General features: G+C 42.5%; 1 protein-coding gene and 1 non-coding gene across 3 annotated transcripts in view; one reads left to right on the forward strand and one right to left on the reverse strand.

Annotated features, from left to right (window-relative positions):
* Nucleotides 1–17,815, forward strand: part of ADGRF5 (adhesion G protein-coupled receptor F5) — a 216,851-nt gene that overhangs the window by 74,085 nt on the left and 124,951 nt on the right. The window contains exon 1 of one of the 2 annotated variants that reach the window (XM_056563878.1): nt 5,254–5,289. The exons of the other annotated variant lie outside the window; for it this stretch is intronic. The gene's annotated coding sequence lies outside the window, so the exon portion shown is untranslated. Of the gene's footprint in view, nt 1–5,253; nt 5,290–17,815 lie in introns of those variants that run through there. 2 annotated transcript variants of the gene reach the window in all.
* On the reverse strand, nt 1,610–1,681 carry TRNAA-UGC (transfer RNA alanine (anticodon UGC)). The gene has a single exon. It is a non-coding gene; the product is annotated as a tRNA-Ala (tRNA).

Raw genomic sequence — 17,815 nt, forward strand, 5'->3', positions numbered from 1 at the left:
TGAATTTCCTCTGTAGCATACAGCTGCTAAAAAGTACTGGAAGGATTAACATTTTTTAATAGAAGTCATTTACAAATCTGTTTAACTTTCTGGCACCAGTTGATTAAAAAATAAATAATAATGTTTTCCACCGGAGTACCCCTTTAACCCCTTAACAACGCAGGACGTATATTTACATCTTGCGCCGGCTCCCGCGATAAGAAGCGGGATCGCGCCGCGATCCCGCATCATATCGCGTCAGTCCCTGCACTCATCAAGGGCTGGGACCCGCGGCTAATACCACACATCGCTGATCGCGACGATGTGCGATATTAACCCTTTAGACGCGGTGGTCAAAGGTGACCGCCGCTTCTGAAGTGAAAGTGACCCGGCTGCTCAGTCGGGCTGTTCGGGACCTCACGGGGAAATCGCTGCATCGCGAACAGCTTACAGGACACCGGGAGGGCCCTTACCTGCCTCCTCGGTGTCCGATCGACGAATGACTGCTCCGTGCCTGAGATCCAGGCAGGAGCAGTCAAGCGCCGATAATGCTGATCACAGGCGTGTTAATACACGCCAGTGATCAGCATAGGAGATCAGTGTGTGCAGTGTTATAGGTCCCTATGGGATAACAATGATCAGTATAAGAGATCAGTGTGTGCAGTGTTATAGGTCCCTATGGCACCTATAACACTGCAAAAAAAAAATGTTTAAAAAAAAGTGTTAATAAAGGTCATTTAACCCCTTCCCTAATAAAAGTTTGAATCACCCCCTTTTCCCATTAAAAAAATAAAAATAAATATATGTGGTATCGCCGCGTGCGTAAATGTCCGAACTATAAAAATATATCATTAATTAAATCGCACGGTCAATGGCGTACGCGCAAAAAAATTCCAAAGTCAAAAAAGCGTATTTTTGGTCACTTTTTATACCATGAAAAAATGAATAAAAAATGATCAAAAAGTCCGATCAAAACAAAAATCATACCGATAAAAACTTCAGATCACGGCGCAAAAAATGAGTCCTCATACCGCCCTTATAGGGGTCAGAAGATGACATTTTTAAACGTATATATTTTCCTGCATGTAGTTATGATTTTTTCCAGAAGTGCGACAAAATCAAACCTACATAAGTAGGGGATCATTTTAATCGTATGGACCTACAGAATAATGATAAGGTGTAATTTTTACCGAAATATGCACTGCGTAGAAACGGAAGCCCCCAAAAGTTACAAAATGGCGTTTTTTCTTCGATTTTGTCGCACTGTGATTTTTTTTTCCGTTTCGCCATGAATTTTTGGGTAAAATGACTAATGTCACTGCAAAGTAGAATTGGTGATGCAAAAAATAAGCCATAATATGGATTTTTAAGTGGAAAATTGAAAGGGTTATGATTTTTAAAAGGTAAGGAGGAAAAAACGAAAGTGCAAAAACGGAAAAACCCTGAGTCCTTAAGGGGTTAAAGTATATGTTCTCTTTCCTCCCAGGTATTTCCTGTATCCTTTGGTTTGTTGCTTTTAAAGGTGTCTTTTCCGGTTTTCAAAATTTCGAGATGGATTTGATATCTACTTGTAAACTGTTCTAGATATTTCTTCTGTGTAAGTTCATCTATAAATATCACTTACAAAACATGGAGATGCCGGGGATTGAACCCGGGGCCTCATACATGCAAAGCATGCGCTCTACCACTGAGCTACATCCCCTCAATGTTCAGGCAGCTGGGAACAAATTACTGGAACGAAAATACAGATCCTATAGAAATCTCTGGCTCTGTAAAAATTGCAAAAGTTGTAGTTTTGCAACATCTGGAGGTCCAGAGTTTGGAGACCACTGACGTAGGACTAATGTACTTTGCATAGAGAAGTGGTGACTCACTGGTTTACAACTTATCCCCTATCTTAAGGATAGGGGATAAGTTGCAGATCGCGGGGGGTCCGACCCCTGGGGCCCCCTGCGATCTCCTGTACGGAGCCCCGACAGCCCGCGGGAAGGGGGCGTGTCGACCACCGCACGAAGCGGCGGCCGACACGCCCCCTCAATACAACTCTATGGCAGAGCCGAAGCGCTGCCTTAGGCAATCTCCGGCTCTGCCATTGAGATGTATTGAGGGGGCGTGTCGGCCGCCGCCTCGTGCGGGGGTCGACACCCGCTATCTCGGCGGAGAGCCGGGGCCCCGTACAGAGAGATCGCTGGGGGCCCCAGCGGTCGGACCCCCCGCGATCTCAAACTTATCCCCTATCCTTAGGATAGGGGATAAGTTTTTCACCACTGGACTGCCCCTTTAAGTGTTAAAAGGGTACTCTACCCCCTAGACATCTTATCCCCTATCCAAGGGATAGGGGATAAGATGTCTGATTGCGGGGGTCGCGCCGCTGGGGACCCCCGCAATATAGCACGCAGCACCCACCTGTTGCTGCTTCAGAAGCGCAGGAGGATCTGGCTCCCGACCACGGGGACGGAAGATCGTGACGTCATGACTCCGCCCCTGTGTGACGTAATGTCACGCCCCCCTCAATGCAAGTCTATGGGAGGGGGCGTGACAGCCGTCACGCCCCCTCCCATAGACTTGCATTGAGGGGGCGGGGCGTGACATCACACGGGGGCGGAGTCGTGACGTCACGATCTTTCGAAAAATTATGTCCGGATGCAACCGTTTATGAAGAAAAAAACGTATAAGTTGAATAAAGTTTCACTTGTTTGATTGAAATTCTAAGAAAAAAAAACTGTGCAAAGTCAAAAACCGTATGGTGAAAACCGTATGGAACCGTACGCACACACAGCTCTGTACGGTTCCCATTGACTCCCATGTTAACTAAAAACGTATACGGTTTAATACAGTTTTTCACCCGGAACAAAAAAAAATGTGGTAGTCTACGGTTTTGGGTACGGGTAAAAAAAATGGACAAAATTTTACAAGACGCAAAACGGACTAAACCGGATGATGCGTTTGACATACGGTTTACAATGTTAAGTCAATGCATACGGTTTTCTATACAGTTCCGTAAGTTTTTTTACTTATTTTTTACAGTATATGGGAACTGTACAAGTCAGTACAATAGTTTAACCCCTTAAGGACAATGGACGTAAATGGACGTCCTATTTGGTAGGACTTAAGGCATATTTATGGTGCTCACATCATGCACGGCAGGTCCAGGCTGCTATTAGCAGCCAGGGACCCGCTGGTAATGGCAGATCTGCGATCACGCTGATGTTCGCCATTAACCCCTTAGATATCTTGGTCAATACTGATCACGGCATCTGCAGCAGTGTGGGTGTTCTAATGGATGATCGGATCGCTTGGGCACTGCTGCGGGGATCCAATCATCCAAAGTGGCGGACAGAGGCCTCCTCACCTGCTCCAGCCTTCCAGCAGACCAGAGAAGAAGATCGCTGATAATACTGATCAGTGCTATGCATATACATAGCAATGATTAGTATCTGTACTTCTGTAGTATGATGATTGCACATAAAAAGTGTAAAATAAATGTGTAAAAAAAGTTTTTAAAAAATTTGAAAAAGCCCCTTCCCCAATAAAAAATTAAATCAAATTAAATTAAATTAAAAAAGCGTAAAACAAACCGAATAAACATATTTTGTATCGGCGCAAATGCGTAAATGTCCGATCTATAAAAATATAATGTTAAAGGGGTACTCCCGTGGAAAACTTTTTTTTATTAAATCAACTGGTGCCAGAAAGTTAAACAGATTTGTAAATTATTTCTATTAAAAATCTTAATCCTTCCAGTACTTTTTAGGGGCTGTATACTACAGAGGAAATGCTTTACTTTATGGATTTCTCTGATGTCACTACCACAGTGCTCTCTGCTAACCTCTGCTGTCCATTTTAGGAACTGTCCAGAGCAGCATATATTTGCTATGGGGATTTTCGCCTGCTCTGGACAGTTCCTAAAATGGACAGCAGAGGTCAGCAGAGAGCACTGTGGTCATGACATCAGATAAATCTAAAAAGTAGAACATTTCCTCTGTAGTATTCAGCAGCTAATAAGTACTGGAATGATTAAGATTTTTTAATAGAAATAATTTACAAATCTGTTTAACTTTCTGGCACCAGTTGACTTTAAAAAAAAAGTTTTCCACAGGAGTACCCCTTTAATGATCCCGTATAGTGAACAGGGTAAATGTAAAAAAAAAAAAATGCCCTAAATCGCTGCTTTTTGGTCACATGATAACCCAGAAAACTGACATTAAAAGTGATCAAAAAGTCACATATACGCAAATGTACCAATAAAATCTACAAATCACAACGCAAAAAAAATGACCTCACATACAGCCGCGTATATGGAAAAGTGAGAAAGTTAGTGGGGTCAGATTGGGGCGATTTAAAACATACAAATTTTGTTTACAAAAGTTTGATTTTCATTTAAAGTAGTACAATAAAAGTAAAGTGTGTAAACATAGGTAGCATTTTAATTGTATTGTCCCACAGAATTAAGAAAACGTAATTTTTACTGTAAAGTGCACTGCTCAAAAAAACACAGAAGTTGCAAAATTGCGGTTTTCTTTTCAATTTCCCCACCAAATTTTTTGTTGGGTTGTACCGTACATTTAATGATTGATGTCATTACAAGGTACAAATGGACATGCAAAAAAAATAAGCCCTCATATAGTTCTGTGGTGGAAAAATTAAAAAGATTGTTTCCTAAGGGTACGTTCCCACAGGGCGTATACGCAGCGTATTTGACGCTGCGCAAATTTTGCGGCAGCAGTGGGAAATACGCTGCGTATCCCTTGCTCACTATACACACAGGGCTTTCCGCCAGCAGCCCTATGTGTATAGTGAGTTTTGGAGGCGGGGCCGTGTGCCGGCGTGTCTGTGACGTTGCGGCCCCGCCTCCAAAACTCACTGCACACATAGGGCTGCCGGCGGAAAGCCCTGTGTGTATAGTGAGCAAGGGATACGCAGCGTATTTCCCGCTGCTGCCGCAAAATTTGCGCAGCGTCAAATACGTTGCGTATACGCCCTGTGGGAACGCACCCTTAAAGGAAATCTGTCACCAGTGTCACCTGCACTAACCTGTGGGTACAGACAGATAGTGCAAGTGATATTGATGACAACGGTACTTACCTTGTCCCGGTCCGTGCAGTAGTTCTTCGGTAATCTTCTCCGGTATCTTCAGCTCCGGGTCCGGCTTGGGGCATGGGCGGAGCCTAGTGATGTCACTGCTGCAGCGGGACCCAGCAGAGAACAGTAGCGGTGATGTCACTAAGCTCCGCCCATGCTCCAAGCCGGGCCTGGAGCTGAAGGTACCGGAGAAGATTACTTAAGAACGACTGCACGGATTGGGAGAAGGTAAGTACCGTTGCCATTAGTGTCACCTGCACTACCTGCCTGTACCGACAAGTTGACACTGGTGACAGATTTCCTTTAAAGGGGTACTCCGGTGCTCCAGCGTTCTGAACATTTTGCTCAGAACCCTTGGAGCCAGAGGCCGTGATCGTGACATCACGGCCATGCCCCCTCGTGCCGTCACGCCACGCCCCCTCCATTCATGCCTATGGGAGGGGGCGTGTCGGCTGACACGCCCCCTCCCATAGACATGAATGGAGGGGGTGTGGTGTGACGTCACAAGGGGGCGTGGCCATTACATCACGACCACTGCTGCAGGGACCCGGCGTTTGTTTAGAATGCCGGGTGCTGCAGGAGATCGCAGTGGGCCGCAGCAGCGGGACCCCCGTGATCAGACATCTTATCCCCTAACCTTTGGATAGGGGATAAGATGTCCAGCAGCGGAATACCCCTTTAAATGGTTAAGCCAGTCGGGTAACAAGAGAGTTTAAAGTGATACTCCGATGGAAAGACATTTTTTTATTATTTTAATCAACTAGTGCCAGAAAGTTAAACAGATTTGTAAATGACTTCTATTTAAACAATCTTAATCCTTCCAGTACTTATCAGCTGCTGTATGCTCCAGAGGAAGTTGTGTAGTTCTTTTCAGTCTGACCACTGTGCTCTCTGCTGACACCTCTGTCCATGTGAGGAACTGTCCAGAGTAAGAGAGGTTCGCTATTGGGATTTTCTCCTGCTCTGGACAGTTCCTGACATGGACAGGGGTGTCAGCAGAGAGCACTGTGGTCAGACAGAAAAGAGATTTAAAAAGAAAAGAACTTCCTGTGGAGCATACAGCAGCTGGTAATTAGTGGAAGGATTAAGATTTTTAAATAAAAGTAATTAACAAATCTGTATAACTTTCTGGCACCAGTTGAATAATAAAATAAAAAAAGTCTAAAATCCAATAAACCTCGCAAATTAATAACAATGCTTCTTTGTTTCACTTGTTTTAAACCAACAAACATGAAGAATGTTCACTCACCAGTATGTTGATTAATATAATGTTTGGCTGCCACTGATACATTGCTGCCTTTTCTCTTTATATCATACATATATATATATATATATATATATATATATATATACGCTTATTCTTTCTTTTAATTTTCATTTTGCGCTTACATAAAGGAGATGACACCATGTAGATTGTATATATCAAACCACATATTAATGATAACAGTACATAAAAAAAAGAATGATTTAATGAAACATTATATACAATTGGGAACATTTATGACCTGTCTGGTTTTATTGGCAAATGTTCCCATGATGCATCTGTTTCCTCCACAAGGGAAGAAACCTGTTTGTGAAAGGCAGATTTTACCCTTTGGTTTCCTTACAATGGGATTAAAGGGAGATGCCCGATTTCCTATTGTTTTTCCTTTCCTGGCAACAACTGAACAACCCTTTGATACCGCGACATTGTATTTTTCATCTTATTTATGCATTTGTATAGATTTCATAAATATATATATATTTATAGGAAAAAATTGAGAGCTGTGTGAAGAAGTAGAAAAAACTAAACCACCTTAATTATTTTTACTGTCTGATTCTGTGAGAGGTTTTTTTTTTTGCCTAATCTTTTGTGTTTGTTTATTTATTTTAACCAATTAAATGTAACCAATTTTATTATTACTTTTCAATGTTCATATTCATTGTTTCTCTTAGTCAAATGTTAAAGGGATTATCCAGGAAAAAATTTTTTTTTTAATATATCAACTGGCTCCAGAAAGTTAAACAGATTTGTCAATTTTTGTAAAAAATGTTTTTATTTTTTTGCATGTCCATTTGTACCTTGTAATGACATCAATCATGAAATGTACCATAAAATGTACGGTACAACCCAAAAAATATATTTTTGTAGGGAAGTTGAAAAGAAAACCGCAATTTTGCAACTTCTGTGTTTTTTTGAGCAGTGCACTTTACAGTAAAAATTACGTTTTCTTAATTCTGTGGGACAATACAATTAAAATGCTACCTATGTTTACACGCTTTACTTTTATTGTACTACTTAAAATGAAAATCAAACTTTTGTAAACAAAATTTGTATGTTTTAAATCGCCCCAATCTGACCCCACTAACTTTCTCACTTTTCCATATACGCGGCTGTATGTGAGGTCATTTTTTTTTGCGTTGTGATTTGTAGATTTTATTGGTACATTTGCGTATATGTGACTTTTTGATCACTTTTAATATCAGTTTTCTGGGTTATCATGTGACCAAAAAGCAGCGATTTAGGGCATTTTTTTTTTTACATTTACCCTGTTCACTATACGGGATCATTAAAGGGGTACTCCTGTGGAAAACTTTTTTTTTTTTTAAGTCAACTGGTGCCAGAAAGTTAAACAGATTTGTACATTACTTCTATGTAAAAATCTTAATCCTTTCATTACTTTTGAGCTTCTGAAGTTAAGGTTGTTCTTTTCTGTCTAAGTCCTCTCTGATGACACCTGTCTCGGGAACTGCCCAGTTTAGAAGCAAATCCCCATAGCAAACCTCTTCTAAACTGGGCGGTTCCCGAGACAGGTGTCATCAGAGAGGACTTAGACAGAAATAACAACTCAACTTCAGCAGCTGATAAGTACTGAAAGGATTAAGATTTTTTAATAGAAGTAATTTACAAATCTGTTTAACTTTCTGGAGCCAGATACATAGTTACATAGTATATAGATATATATATATATATATATATATATATATATACGTTTTTTTCGTGGATAACCCCTTTAATTTCCGTTATTCTAACCAAAAAATTACCGGACATGATCTTACTTTTTTCTGTCAGAAATAACATCCATTCATTTTAAAATTGGTGAGTGAATATAAATGAGCCATGTCGATCCTGCAAGACGACATACAACTATGGAAGACTGTCATGTAACCCACCATCATGCAACAAAATACATCATCTAAATTATTGGATGAGGGATTCAGCTCGGGAAACGTCACAAAAAAACCCCCAAAAAGATCTTCTATTCGTACAATCCCCTATCGTACACCTCTTTTTAAATGGTTACTAAAAATTCACAAAACTGCTGCTATCTACTGTTTTACATGGGGCAAAAATATGCATGTGACTTGGCAGGAGACTGTCCCTTTAAAAGGGTACTCCGGTGGAAAACTAAATCAACAGGTGCCAGAAAGTTAAACAGATTTGTAAATTACTTCTATTAAAAAATCTTTATCCTTCGAGTACTTATTAGCTGCTGAATACTACAGAGGAGATTCTTTTCTTTTTGGAACACAGAGCTCTCTGCTGACATCACGAGCACAGTGCTCTCTGCTGACATCTCTGTCCATTTTAGGAACTGTCCACAGAAGAATAAAATCCACATAGCAAACATATGCTGCTCTGGACAGTTCCTAAAATGGACAGAGATGTCAGCAGAGAGCACTGTGCTCGTGATGTCAGCAGAGAGCTCTGTGTTCCAAAAAGAAAAGAATCTCCTCTGTAGTATTCAGCAGCTAATAAGTACTCGAAGGATTAAGATTTTTTTTTAATAGAAGTAATTTACAAATCCGTTTAACTTTATGGCTCCAGTTGATTTAAAAAAAAAAAGTTTTCCACCGGAGTACCCCTTTAACCCCTTAAAGGAGTAGTCCAGTGGTGATTCAGTGGTGAGCAACTTATCCCCTATCCTAAGGATAGGGGATAAGTTGCAGATCGCGGGGGGCCCCCTGCGATCTCCTGTACGGAGCCCCGACAGCCCGCGGGAAGGGGGCGTGTCGACCTCCGCACGAGGCGGCGGCCGACACGCCCCCTCAATACAACTCTATGGCAGAGCCGAAGCGCTGCCTTCGGCAATCTCCGGCTCTGCCATAGAGATGTATTGAGGGGGCGTGTCGGCCGCCGCCTCGTGCGGGGGTCGACACCCGCTATCTCGGCGGAGAGCCGGGGCCCCGTACAGAGAGATCGCAGGGGGCCCCAGCGGTCGGATCCCCCGCGATCTCAAACTTTTCCCTTATCCTTAGCATAGGGGATACGTTTTTCACCACTGGACTACCCCTTTAAGGACTCAGGGTTTTTCCGTTTTTGCACTTTCGTTTTTTCCTCCTTACCTTTTAAAAATCATAACCCTTTCAATTTTCCACCTAAAAATCCATATTATGGCTTATTTTTTGCGTCGCCAATTCTACTTTGCAGTGACATTAGTCATTTTACCCAAAAATGCACGACGAAACGGAAAAAAAATTATTGTGCGACAAAATCAATAAAAAAAAACATTTTGTAACTTTTGGGAGCTTTGGTTTCTACGCAGTGCATATTTCGGTAAAAATGACACCTTATCATTATTCTGTAGGTCCATACGGTTAAAATGATACCCTACTTATATAGGTTGGATTTTGTCGCACTTCTGGAAAAAATCATAACTACATGCAGGAAAATTTATACGTTTAAAATGTCATCTTCTGACCCCTATAACTTTTTTATTTTTCCACGTACAGGGCGGTATGAGGGCTAATTTTTTGCGCCGTGATCTGAAGTTTTTATCGGTATGATTTTTGTTTTGATCGGACTTTTTGATCACTTTTTATTCATTTTTTGAATGGTATAAAAAGTGACCAAAATACGCTTTTTTGGACTTTTGAATTTTTTTGCGCGTACGCCATTGACCGTGCGGTTTAATTAATGATATATTTTTATAGTTCGGACATTTACACACGCAGCGATACAACATATGTTTATTTATTTATTTTTTTACACTGTTTTATTTTTTTTATGGGAAAAGGGGGGTGATTCAAACTTTTATTAGGGAAGGGGTTAAATGACCTTTATTAACACTTTTTTTTTACATTTTTTTTGCAGTGTTATAGGCCCCATAGGGACCTATAACACTGCACACACTGATCTCTTATACTGATCATTGTTATCCCATAGGGACCTATAACACTGCACACACTGATCTCTAATGCTGATCACTGGCGTGCATTAACACGCCTGTGATCAGCATTATCGGCGCTTGACTGCTCCTGCCTGGATCTCAGGCACGGAGCAGTCATTCGTCGATCGGACACCGAGGAGGCAGGTAAGAGCCCTCCCGGTGTCCGATCAGCTGTTCGGGACGCCGCGATTTCACCGCGGCGGTCCCGAACAGCCCGACTGAGCAGCCGGGTCACTTTCAGTTTCACATTAGAAGCGGCGGTCAGCTTTGACCGCCGCTTCTAAAGGGTTAATACCGCACATCGCCGCGATCGGCGATGTGTGGTATTAGCCGCGGGTCCCGGCCTTTGATGAGCGCCGGGACCGGCGCGATATGATGCAGGATCGCGGCGCGATCCCGCTTCATATCGCGGGAGCCGGCGCAGGACGTAAATATACGTCCTGCGTCGTTTAACCCCTTCCCGACCTATGACATACAGGTATGTCATGAACATTTTTGCCGCTACTCGCGGCATCCCGCAGCGCCCGGTGAGATGGAGGCTATCACTGATATCCAGCCATCTTACCATGCGACCACGGGGGGTTTCATCCCCCCCCCCCAGCGATTGCTGCTATCAGTCAAATCTGACTAGTTGATAGCAGCGTTTCGCTATCAGAATACTTAGCAGCGCGGTGTGTGAGTCCGGATCACGGGGATCGGGACACACACCGCTCTGCTAAGTGTCCCTGACCCTTCCCCCGGCGTCACTTACCCGTCCGAGCGGTGTCCCGAGCGGTCCCGGCGCAAACGGCGTCCTCCAGGCGGTCCCGGCGGCGCTGCGTCCCGGCGGTGAGTTTCCGGCAGCAGTGCGGCATCTTCATTGGCAGCAGTGAGATCGCCGTAAAGCGATCTCACTGCTGCCTTTGGGAGTTTCAAAACTGCAACTCCCAGCATGCCCAGACAGCCTTTGGCTTTCTGGGCATGCTGGGAGTTGTAGTTTTGCAACATCTGGAGGTCCTCAGTTTGGAGACCACTGTATAATGGTCTCCAATCTGTGCTCTTCCAGATGTTGCAAAACTACAACTCCCAGCATGCTCAGTCTGTCCAGGCATAGTTGTAGTTCTCTAACATCTGGAAGAGCACAGATTGGAGACCATTATACAGTGGTCTCCAAACTGTGGACCTCCAGATGTTGCAAAACTACAACTCCCAGCATGCCCAGACTGCCCAAGCATGCTGGAAGTTGTAGTTCGGCAACATATGATCCTTCAGATATTGCCGAACTACACCTTCCAGCATGCCTGGGCAGTCTGGGCATGCTGGGAGTTGTAGTTTTGCAACAACTGGAGGCACACTAGTTGGGAAACATTGTCTGTTTCCTACCTCAGTGCCTCCAGCTGTTGCAATTGTTGCAAAACTATAACTCCCAGCATGCACTGACAGACCATGCATGCTGGGAGTTGTAGTTTTGCAACAGCTGGAGGCACGCTGGTTTGGAAACACTAAGTTTGGTTGCAAAACACTTGAAAGTTTATTACTTAACTTAGTGTTTCCAAACCAGTGTTCCTCCAGCTGTTGCAAAACTACAACTCCCAGCATGCACGGACAGCCAAAGGGCATGCTCGGAGTTTGCAACCGCTGGATGTTTGCCCCCTCCCCCCAATCTGAATGTACAGGGTACACTCACATGGGCGGAGGTTTACAGTGAGTGCTGCAAGTTTGAAATGGCGCAAATTTTGCGCTGCAGCTCAAACTTCCAGCGGCAAACTTGCTGTGAACCTCTGCCCATGTGACTGTACCCTAAAAACACTACACTACACTGACACTAACCTAAAATAAAAAGTAAAAAACACTACATATACACATACCCCTACATAGCCCCCCCTCCCCAAAAAAATTAAAAACGTCTGGTACGCTACTGTTTCCAAAACGGAGCCTCCAGCTGTTGCAAAATAATAACTCCCAGTATTGCCGGACAGCCATTGACTGTCCAGGCATGCTGGGAGTTTTGCAGCAGCTGGAGGCACCCTGTTTTGGAATCATTGGCATAGAATACCCCTATGTCCACCCCTATGCAAATCCCTAATTCAGGCCTCAAATGCACATGGCGCTCTCTCACTTTGGAGCCCTGTCGTATTTCAGGGCAACAGTTTTGGGACACATATGGGGTATCGCCGTACTCGGGAGAAATTGCCTTACAAATTTTGGGGGGCTTTTTCTTCTTTAACCCCTTATGAAAAAGTGAAGTTGGGGTCTACACCAGCATGTTAGTGTAAAAAAATTAATTTTTTACACTGACATGCTGGTGTTGCCCTATACTTTTCATTTTCACAAGAGGTAAAAGGGAAAAAAGACCCTCTAAATTTGTAATGCAATTTCTCCTGAGTACGGAGATACCCCATATGTGGGCGCAAAGTGCTCTGGGGGCGCACAACAAGGCCCAGAAGGGAGAGTGCGCCATGTACATTTGAGGTGATTTGCACAGGGGTGGCTGATGACCCCATTTTGGAAACTACCCCCCTCACGGAATGTAATAAGGGGTGCAGTGAGCATTTACACCCCACTGGCGTATGACAGATTTTTGGAACAGTGGTCTGTGAAAATGAAAAATAAAATTTTTGATTTGCACAGTCCACTGTTTCAAATATCTGTCAAACGCCAGTGGGGTGTAAATGCTCACTGTACCCCTTATTACATTCCGTGAGGGGTATAGTTTCCAAAATGGGGTCACATGTGGGGGGTCCACTGTTCTGGCACCATAGGGGCTTCCTAAATGGGACATGCCCCCCAAAAACCCTTTCAGAAAAACTCACTCTCCAAAATCCCATTGTCGCTCCTTCCCTTCTGAGCCCTCTACTGCGCCCGCCGAACACTTTACATACGCATATGAGGTATTTCCTTACTCGAGAGAAATTGGGTTACAAATTTTAGGGTGACTTCTCTCCTTTTACCCCTTGTAAAAATTCAAAAATTGTGTCTACAAGAAAATGCGAGTGTAAAAAATGAAGATTTAGAATTTTCTCCTTCACTTTGCTGCTATTCCTGTGAAATACCTAAAGGGTTAAAACACTTACTGAATGTCATTTTGAATACTTTGGGGGGTGCAGTTTTTATAATGGGGTCATTTATGGGGTATTTCTAATATGAAGACCCTTAAAATCCACTTTCAACCTGAACTGGGCCCTGAAAAATTACGATTTTGAAAATCTTGAGAAAAATTGGAAAATTGCTGCGGAACTTTGAAGCCCTCTGGTGTCTTCCAAAAGTAAAAACTTGTCAATTTTTTTATGCAAACACAAAGTAGACATATTGTATATGTGAATCAATATGTAATTTATTTGGAATATTCATTTTCCTTACAAGCAGAGAGTTTCAAAGTTAGAAAAATGCTAAAATTTTCAAAATTTTCCTGAAATTTTTAGATTTTTTTACCAAGAAAGGATACAAATATCAGTCAAATTTTACCAATAACATAAAGTAGAATATGTCACGAAAAAACTATCTCGGAATCAGAATGATAAGTAAAAGCATTCCAGAGTTATTAATGTTTAAAGTGACAGTGGTCAGATTTTCAAAAAATGCCCAGGTCATGAAGGTGAAAATGGGCTGGGTCATGAAGGGGTTAAAGGGGTACCTTTTTTTCTTTTTAAATCAACTGGTGCCAGAAAGTTAAACATATTTGTAAATTACTTCTTTTAAAAAATCTTAATCCTTCCAGTACTTATTAGCTGCTGAATGCTACAGAGGAATTTCCTTTCTTTTTGGAACACTGTGCTCTCTGCTGACATCACGAGCACAGTGCTCTCTGCTGATATCTCTGTCCATTTTAGCAACTGTGCATAGCAGATGTATGCTAAGGACAGCATGGTGGCTCAGTGGTTAGCATTGCTGCCTTGCACTGCTGGGGACTTGGGTTCAAATCCCACTAAGGACAACAATAAATAAAGAGTTATAATTATTATTATTATTATAATGATGTCAGCAAAGAGCACTGTGGTCGTGATGTCATCAGAGAGAATTCCAAAAAGAAAAGAATTTCCTCTGTAGTATTCAGCAGCTAATAAGTACAGGAAGGATTAAGATTTTTTTATAGAAGTAATTTACAAATCTGTTTAACTTTCTGGCACCAGTTGATTTAAAAGAAAAAAGGTTTTCCACCGGAGTTCCCCTTTAAGGTCAGCAGCTCGCTCGGTAATGATATAACGTGTTGTCACCAAGCAGCAGTGTCCAGTTGCGTTAAGCGTTCCTTTGTGTCCGTATATCTCCTGGATTAGACAACTTCCCAGAATTTAGTTCTTGTTTCCCAGAACAGAAGATTAAAGGAAGCAATGTGTTCCCCCTCGGGGTCTGGTAACAAGAAGCTGCTGGAGACCTTCTCATATTTATATAGGAAGCTCCCGGGCAGGGTGTGACTTCAGATGTGGCCCTCGTGGAGCGGGACGTGAAGACTATTGTTATGGAACGGTGTCAGTTTATTGTGTTTATCAGACCCGTATCCCACCTTGGACACTTCCCAGTGTTTTAAGACTTTATCTGACGTCAGTAGAAAGAAGAATTGTCCAGCGCTGGCTTTGCAGGTAAAAAGCAATGTCTGACGCGTTTCGCACCTGGGTGCTTAATCGTGGTCAGTCTATGATTAAGCACCCAGGTGCGAAACCCGTCAGACATTTTCCTCTGTTAGGTGTTTCTGTCGGATTTTCTAAATAAAAGCAATCTTTTTACCTGCAAACCCAGCGCTGGACAATTCTTCTTTCTACTATTGTACCAGACCGGCGTGTCCTTGCGCAGGTGCTCCGGATTTGTTCGGAAGGGGTGAGCGGCATTACTTGTTGTTTTATCTGACATCACTAAAACAGCTCCACAGAGTGCCCACCCCAGAAAACAGCCCCTTATAACTCAGCTCCCTGCACCTCTGTGAGGGTAACATGAAGCTGCGGACCTCCAGATGTTGCAAAACTACAACTCCCAGCATGCCCGGACAGCCAACGGCTGTCCGGGCATGCTGAGAGTTGTAGTTTTGCCACAGCTGGAGGCTCTCTGCTTGGGGGACACCGTTGCTCGCGAATATTCGCAATGCAAATTTTATTCTCGAATATCGCATCTTCGCGAATATTCGCGAGTATAGCACTATATATTCGCAATTACGAATATTCGTTTTTTTTTTTTTTTTTTCCACAGTACACATCACAGTGATCACTAGTGTTGAGCGGCATAGGCCACATTCGAATTCGCGATATTTCGCGAATATATGGACGAATATGCGTCATGTCTTCGCTAAACTCGCACATTCGTAATAATCGCGTTTTATTTTCGCATATGCGAAAATGCGCATATCCGGAAATTCGCATTAGCATAAGCGAAAATTCACATATGCGAAAACTAGCATAAGCGAAAATTTGTATATACGAAAATTAGCATAAGCGAAAATTTGTATATGCGAAAATTAGCATAAGTGAAAATTTGTATATGCGAAAACTAGCATAAGCGAAAATTTGTATATGCGAAAATTAGCATATGCAAATTTTTGCATATGCGCAAATTCGTACGCCAGTCTCACACAGTAGTATTAGAGCCTTCTTTACACCACACAAGCTGGAATCAGAGAGGGATGATCACTGTGATCTGTACTGTGAAAAAAAACCCCGAATATTCGTAATTGCGAATATATAGTGCTATATTTGCGAATATTCGCGAAATTTGCGATATTCGCGAGCAACACTAGTGATCACCCCTCTCTGCTTCCAGCTTGTGTGGTGTAAAGAAGGCTCTAATACTACTGTGTGAGACTGGCGTGCAAATTTGCGCATATGCAAAAATTTGCATATGCTAATTTTCGCATATACAAATTTTCGCGTATGCTAATTTTCGCATATGCGAATTTAGCGAATATATGACGAATATTCGTCCATTTATTCGCGAAATATCGCAAATTTGAATATGGCCTATGCCGCTCAACACTACATAACACATGTCTGGTGGGGGTCCCAGTAGTCGGACCCCCCAGCGATCGGACCCCTATGCTGTCATTTTGTTGTCATTACGGGGGGTTCACATTTGTGGGATTTTACACACTTGCAGTGGGTTCAGTTTCCTGGTTCAACCAGTTTTCCCATTACAGAAAAATTCCCTGCACAAGGCGGAAAACTAATTGTTTTTGCGAATTAACAAATTAATATAAAATCCTCAATGGGAAACTCTTAGTGAATGACAAGAGGGGTAACTATAGGGGCTGCCGAAATAACAATTACTACTGGGGCCATAGGAGACATAACTACATAAAAAGGAAGCATTATAAAAAGAGGTACAATTTGCGTAGAATAGTGCATACAAAAAAAAAACAAGAAAAACAGCATTTGATGTTCTGATGTTAAAGAAGCACTCTGGAAAACTTTTTTTTTTTTTTTAAATTATAGAGGTTCTTGTGTATGCTGTTTTCTTACCTGTTTTAGCTGATGTGGCAGGAGTGTTTTAAATGCAAATCCATCATTGAAATCTGTTCCTATTGCAGACTACATTTCCCATGAATCCTCTTGCTTTGCAGAGAGAGGGGGTGGAGTCTCATCAGTGTACTGGTCATCTAATTAGGTCGCTGGTGCTGGAGGAGATCCTGATTCCCTAGAGATAGCAGCAGTATACAGATAGAGCTGGGAGGGGAGGTGTATAACTACTATAGATCCTGATCAGATAGAGATAACAGCAGTATACAGATAGAGCTGGAGGGGAGGTGTATAACTACTATAGATCCTGATCAGATAGAGATAACAGCAGTATACAGATAGAGCTGGAGGGGAGGTGTATAACTACTATAGATCCTGATCCCATAGAGATAACAGCAGTATACAGATAGAGCTGGAGGGGAGGTGTATAACTATTATAGATCATGATCCCATAGAGATAGCAGCAGTATACAGATAGAGCTGGGAGGGGAGGTGTATAACTACTATAGATCCTGATCCCATAGAGATGGCAGCAGTATACAGATAGAGCTGGGAGGGGAGGTGTATAACTACTATAGATCCTGATCCCATAGCGATAGCAGCAGTATACAGATAGAGCTGGGAGGGGATGTGTATAACTACTATATATCCTGATCCCATAGAGATAGCAGCAATATACAGATAGAGCTGGGAGGGGATGTGTATAACTACAATATATACTGATCCCATAGAGATAGCAGCAGTATACAGATAGAGCTGAGTGGGGAGGTGTATAACTACTATAGATCCTGATCCCATAGAGATAGCAGCAGTATACAGATAGAGCTGGGAGGGGACATGTATAACTACTATATACTGATCCCATAGAGATAGCAGCAGTATACAGATAGAGCTGAGTGGGGAGGTGTACAACTACTATAGATCCTGATCCCATAGAGATAGCAGCAGTATACATATCTGGGTAGTGAAGGGATCTAATAGGTGATGGTGTCATCCTGTAGTTTAGAGGAAGCCAGATGACCCAGGACTGACCACTTCCTGCAATACATTAAACACTGTAATTTTCTAAGGGTTGGACTGGTGATCACATGACACAGTTACAGTAATGAACCACATGGAGGCAGCTGTGCTGGGATGAAACAGATGGCACTGTAGGACTAGTGATTAGTATTGAGCGAGAATATTCGA

This window comes from Hyla sarda, chromosome 3 (genome assembly GCF_029499605.1).
Source record: "Hyla sarda isolate aHylSar1 chromosome 3, aHylSar1.hap1, whole genome shotgun sequence".
NCBI lineage: Eukaryota > Metazoa > Chordata > Amphibia > Anura > Hylidae > Hyla > Hyla sarda.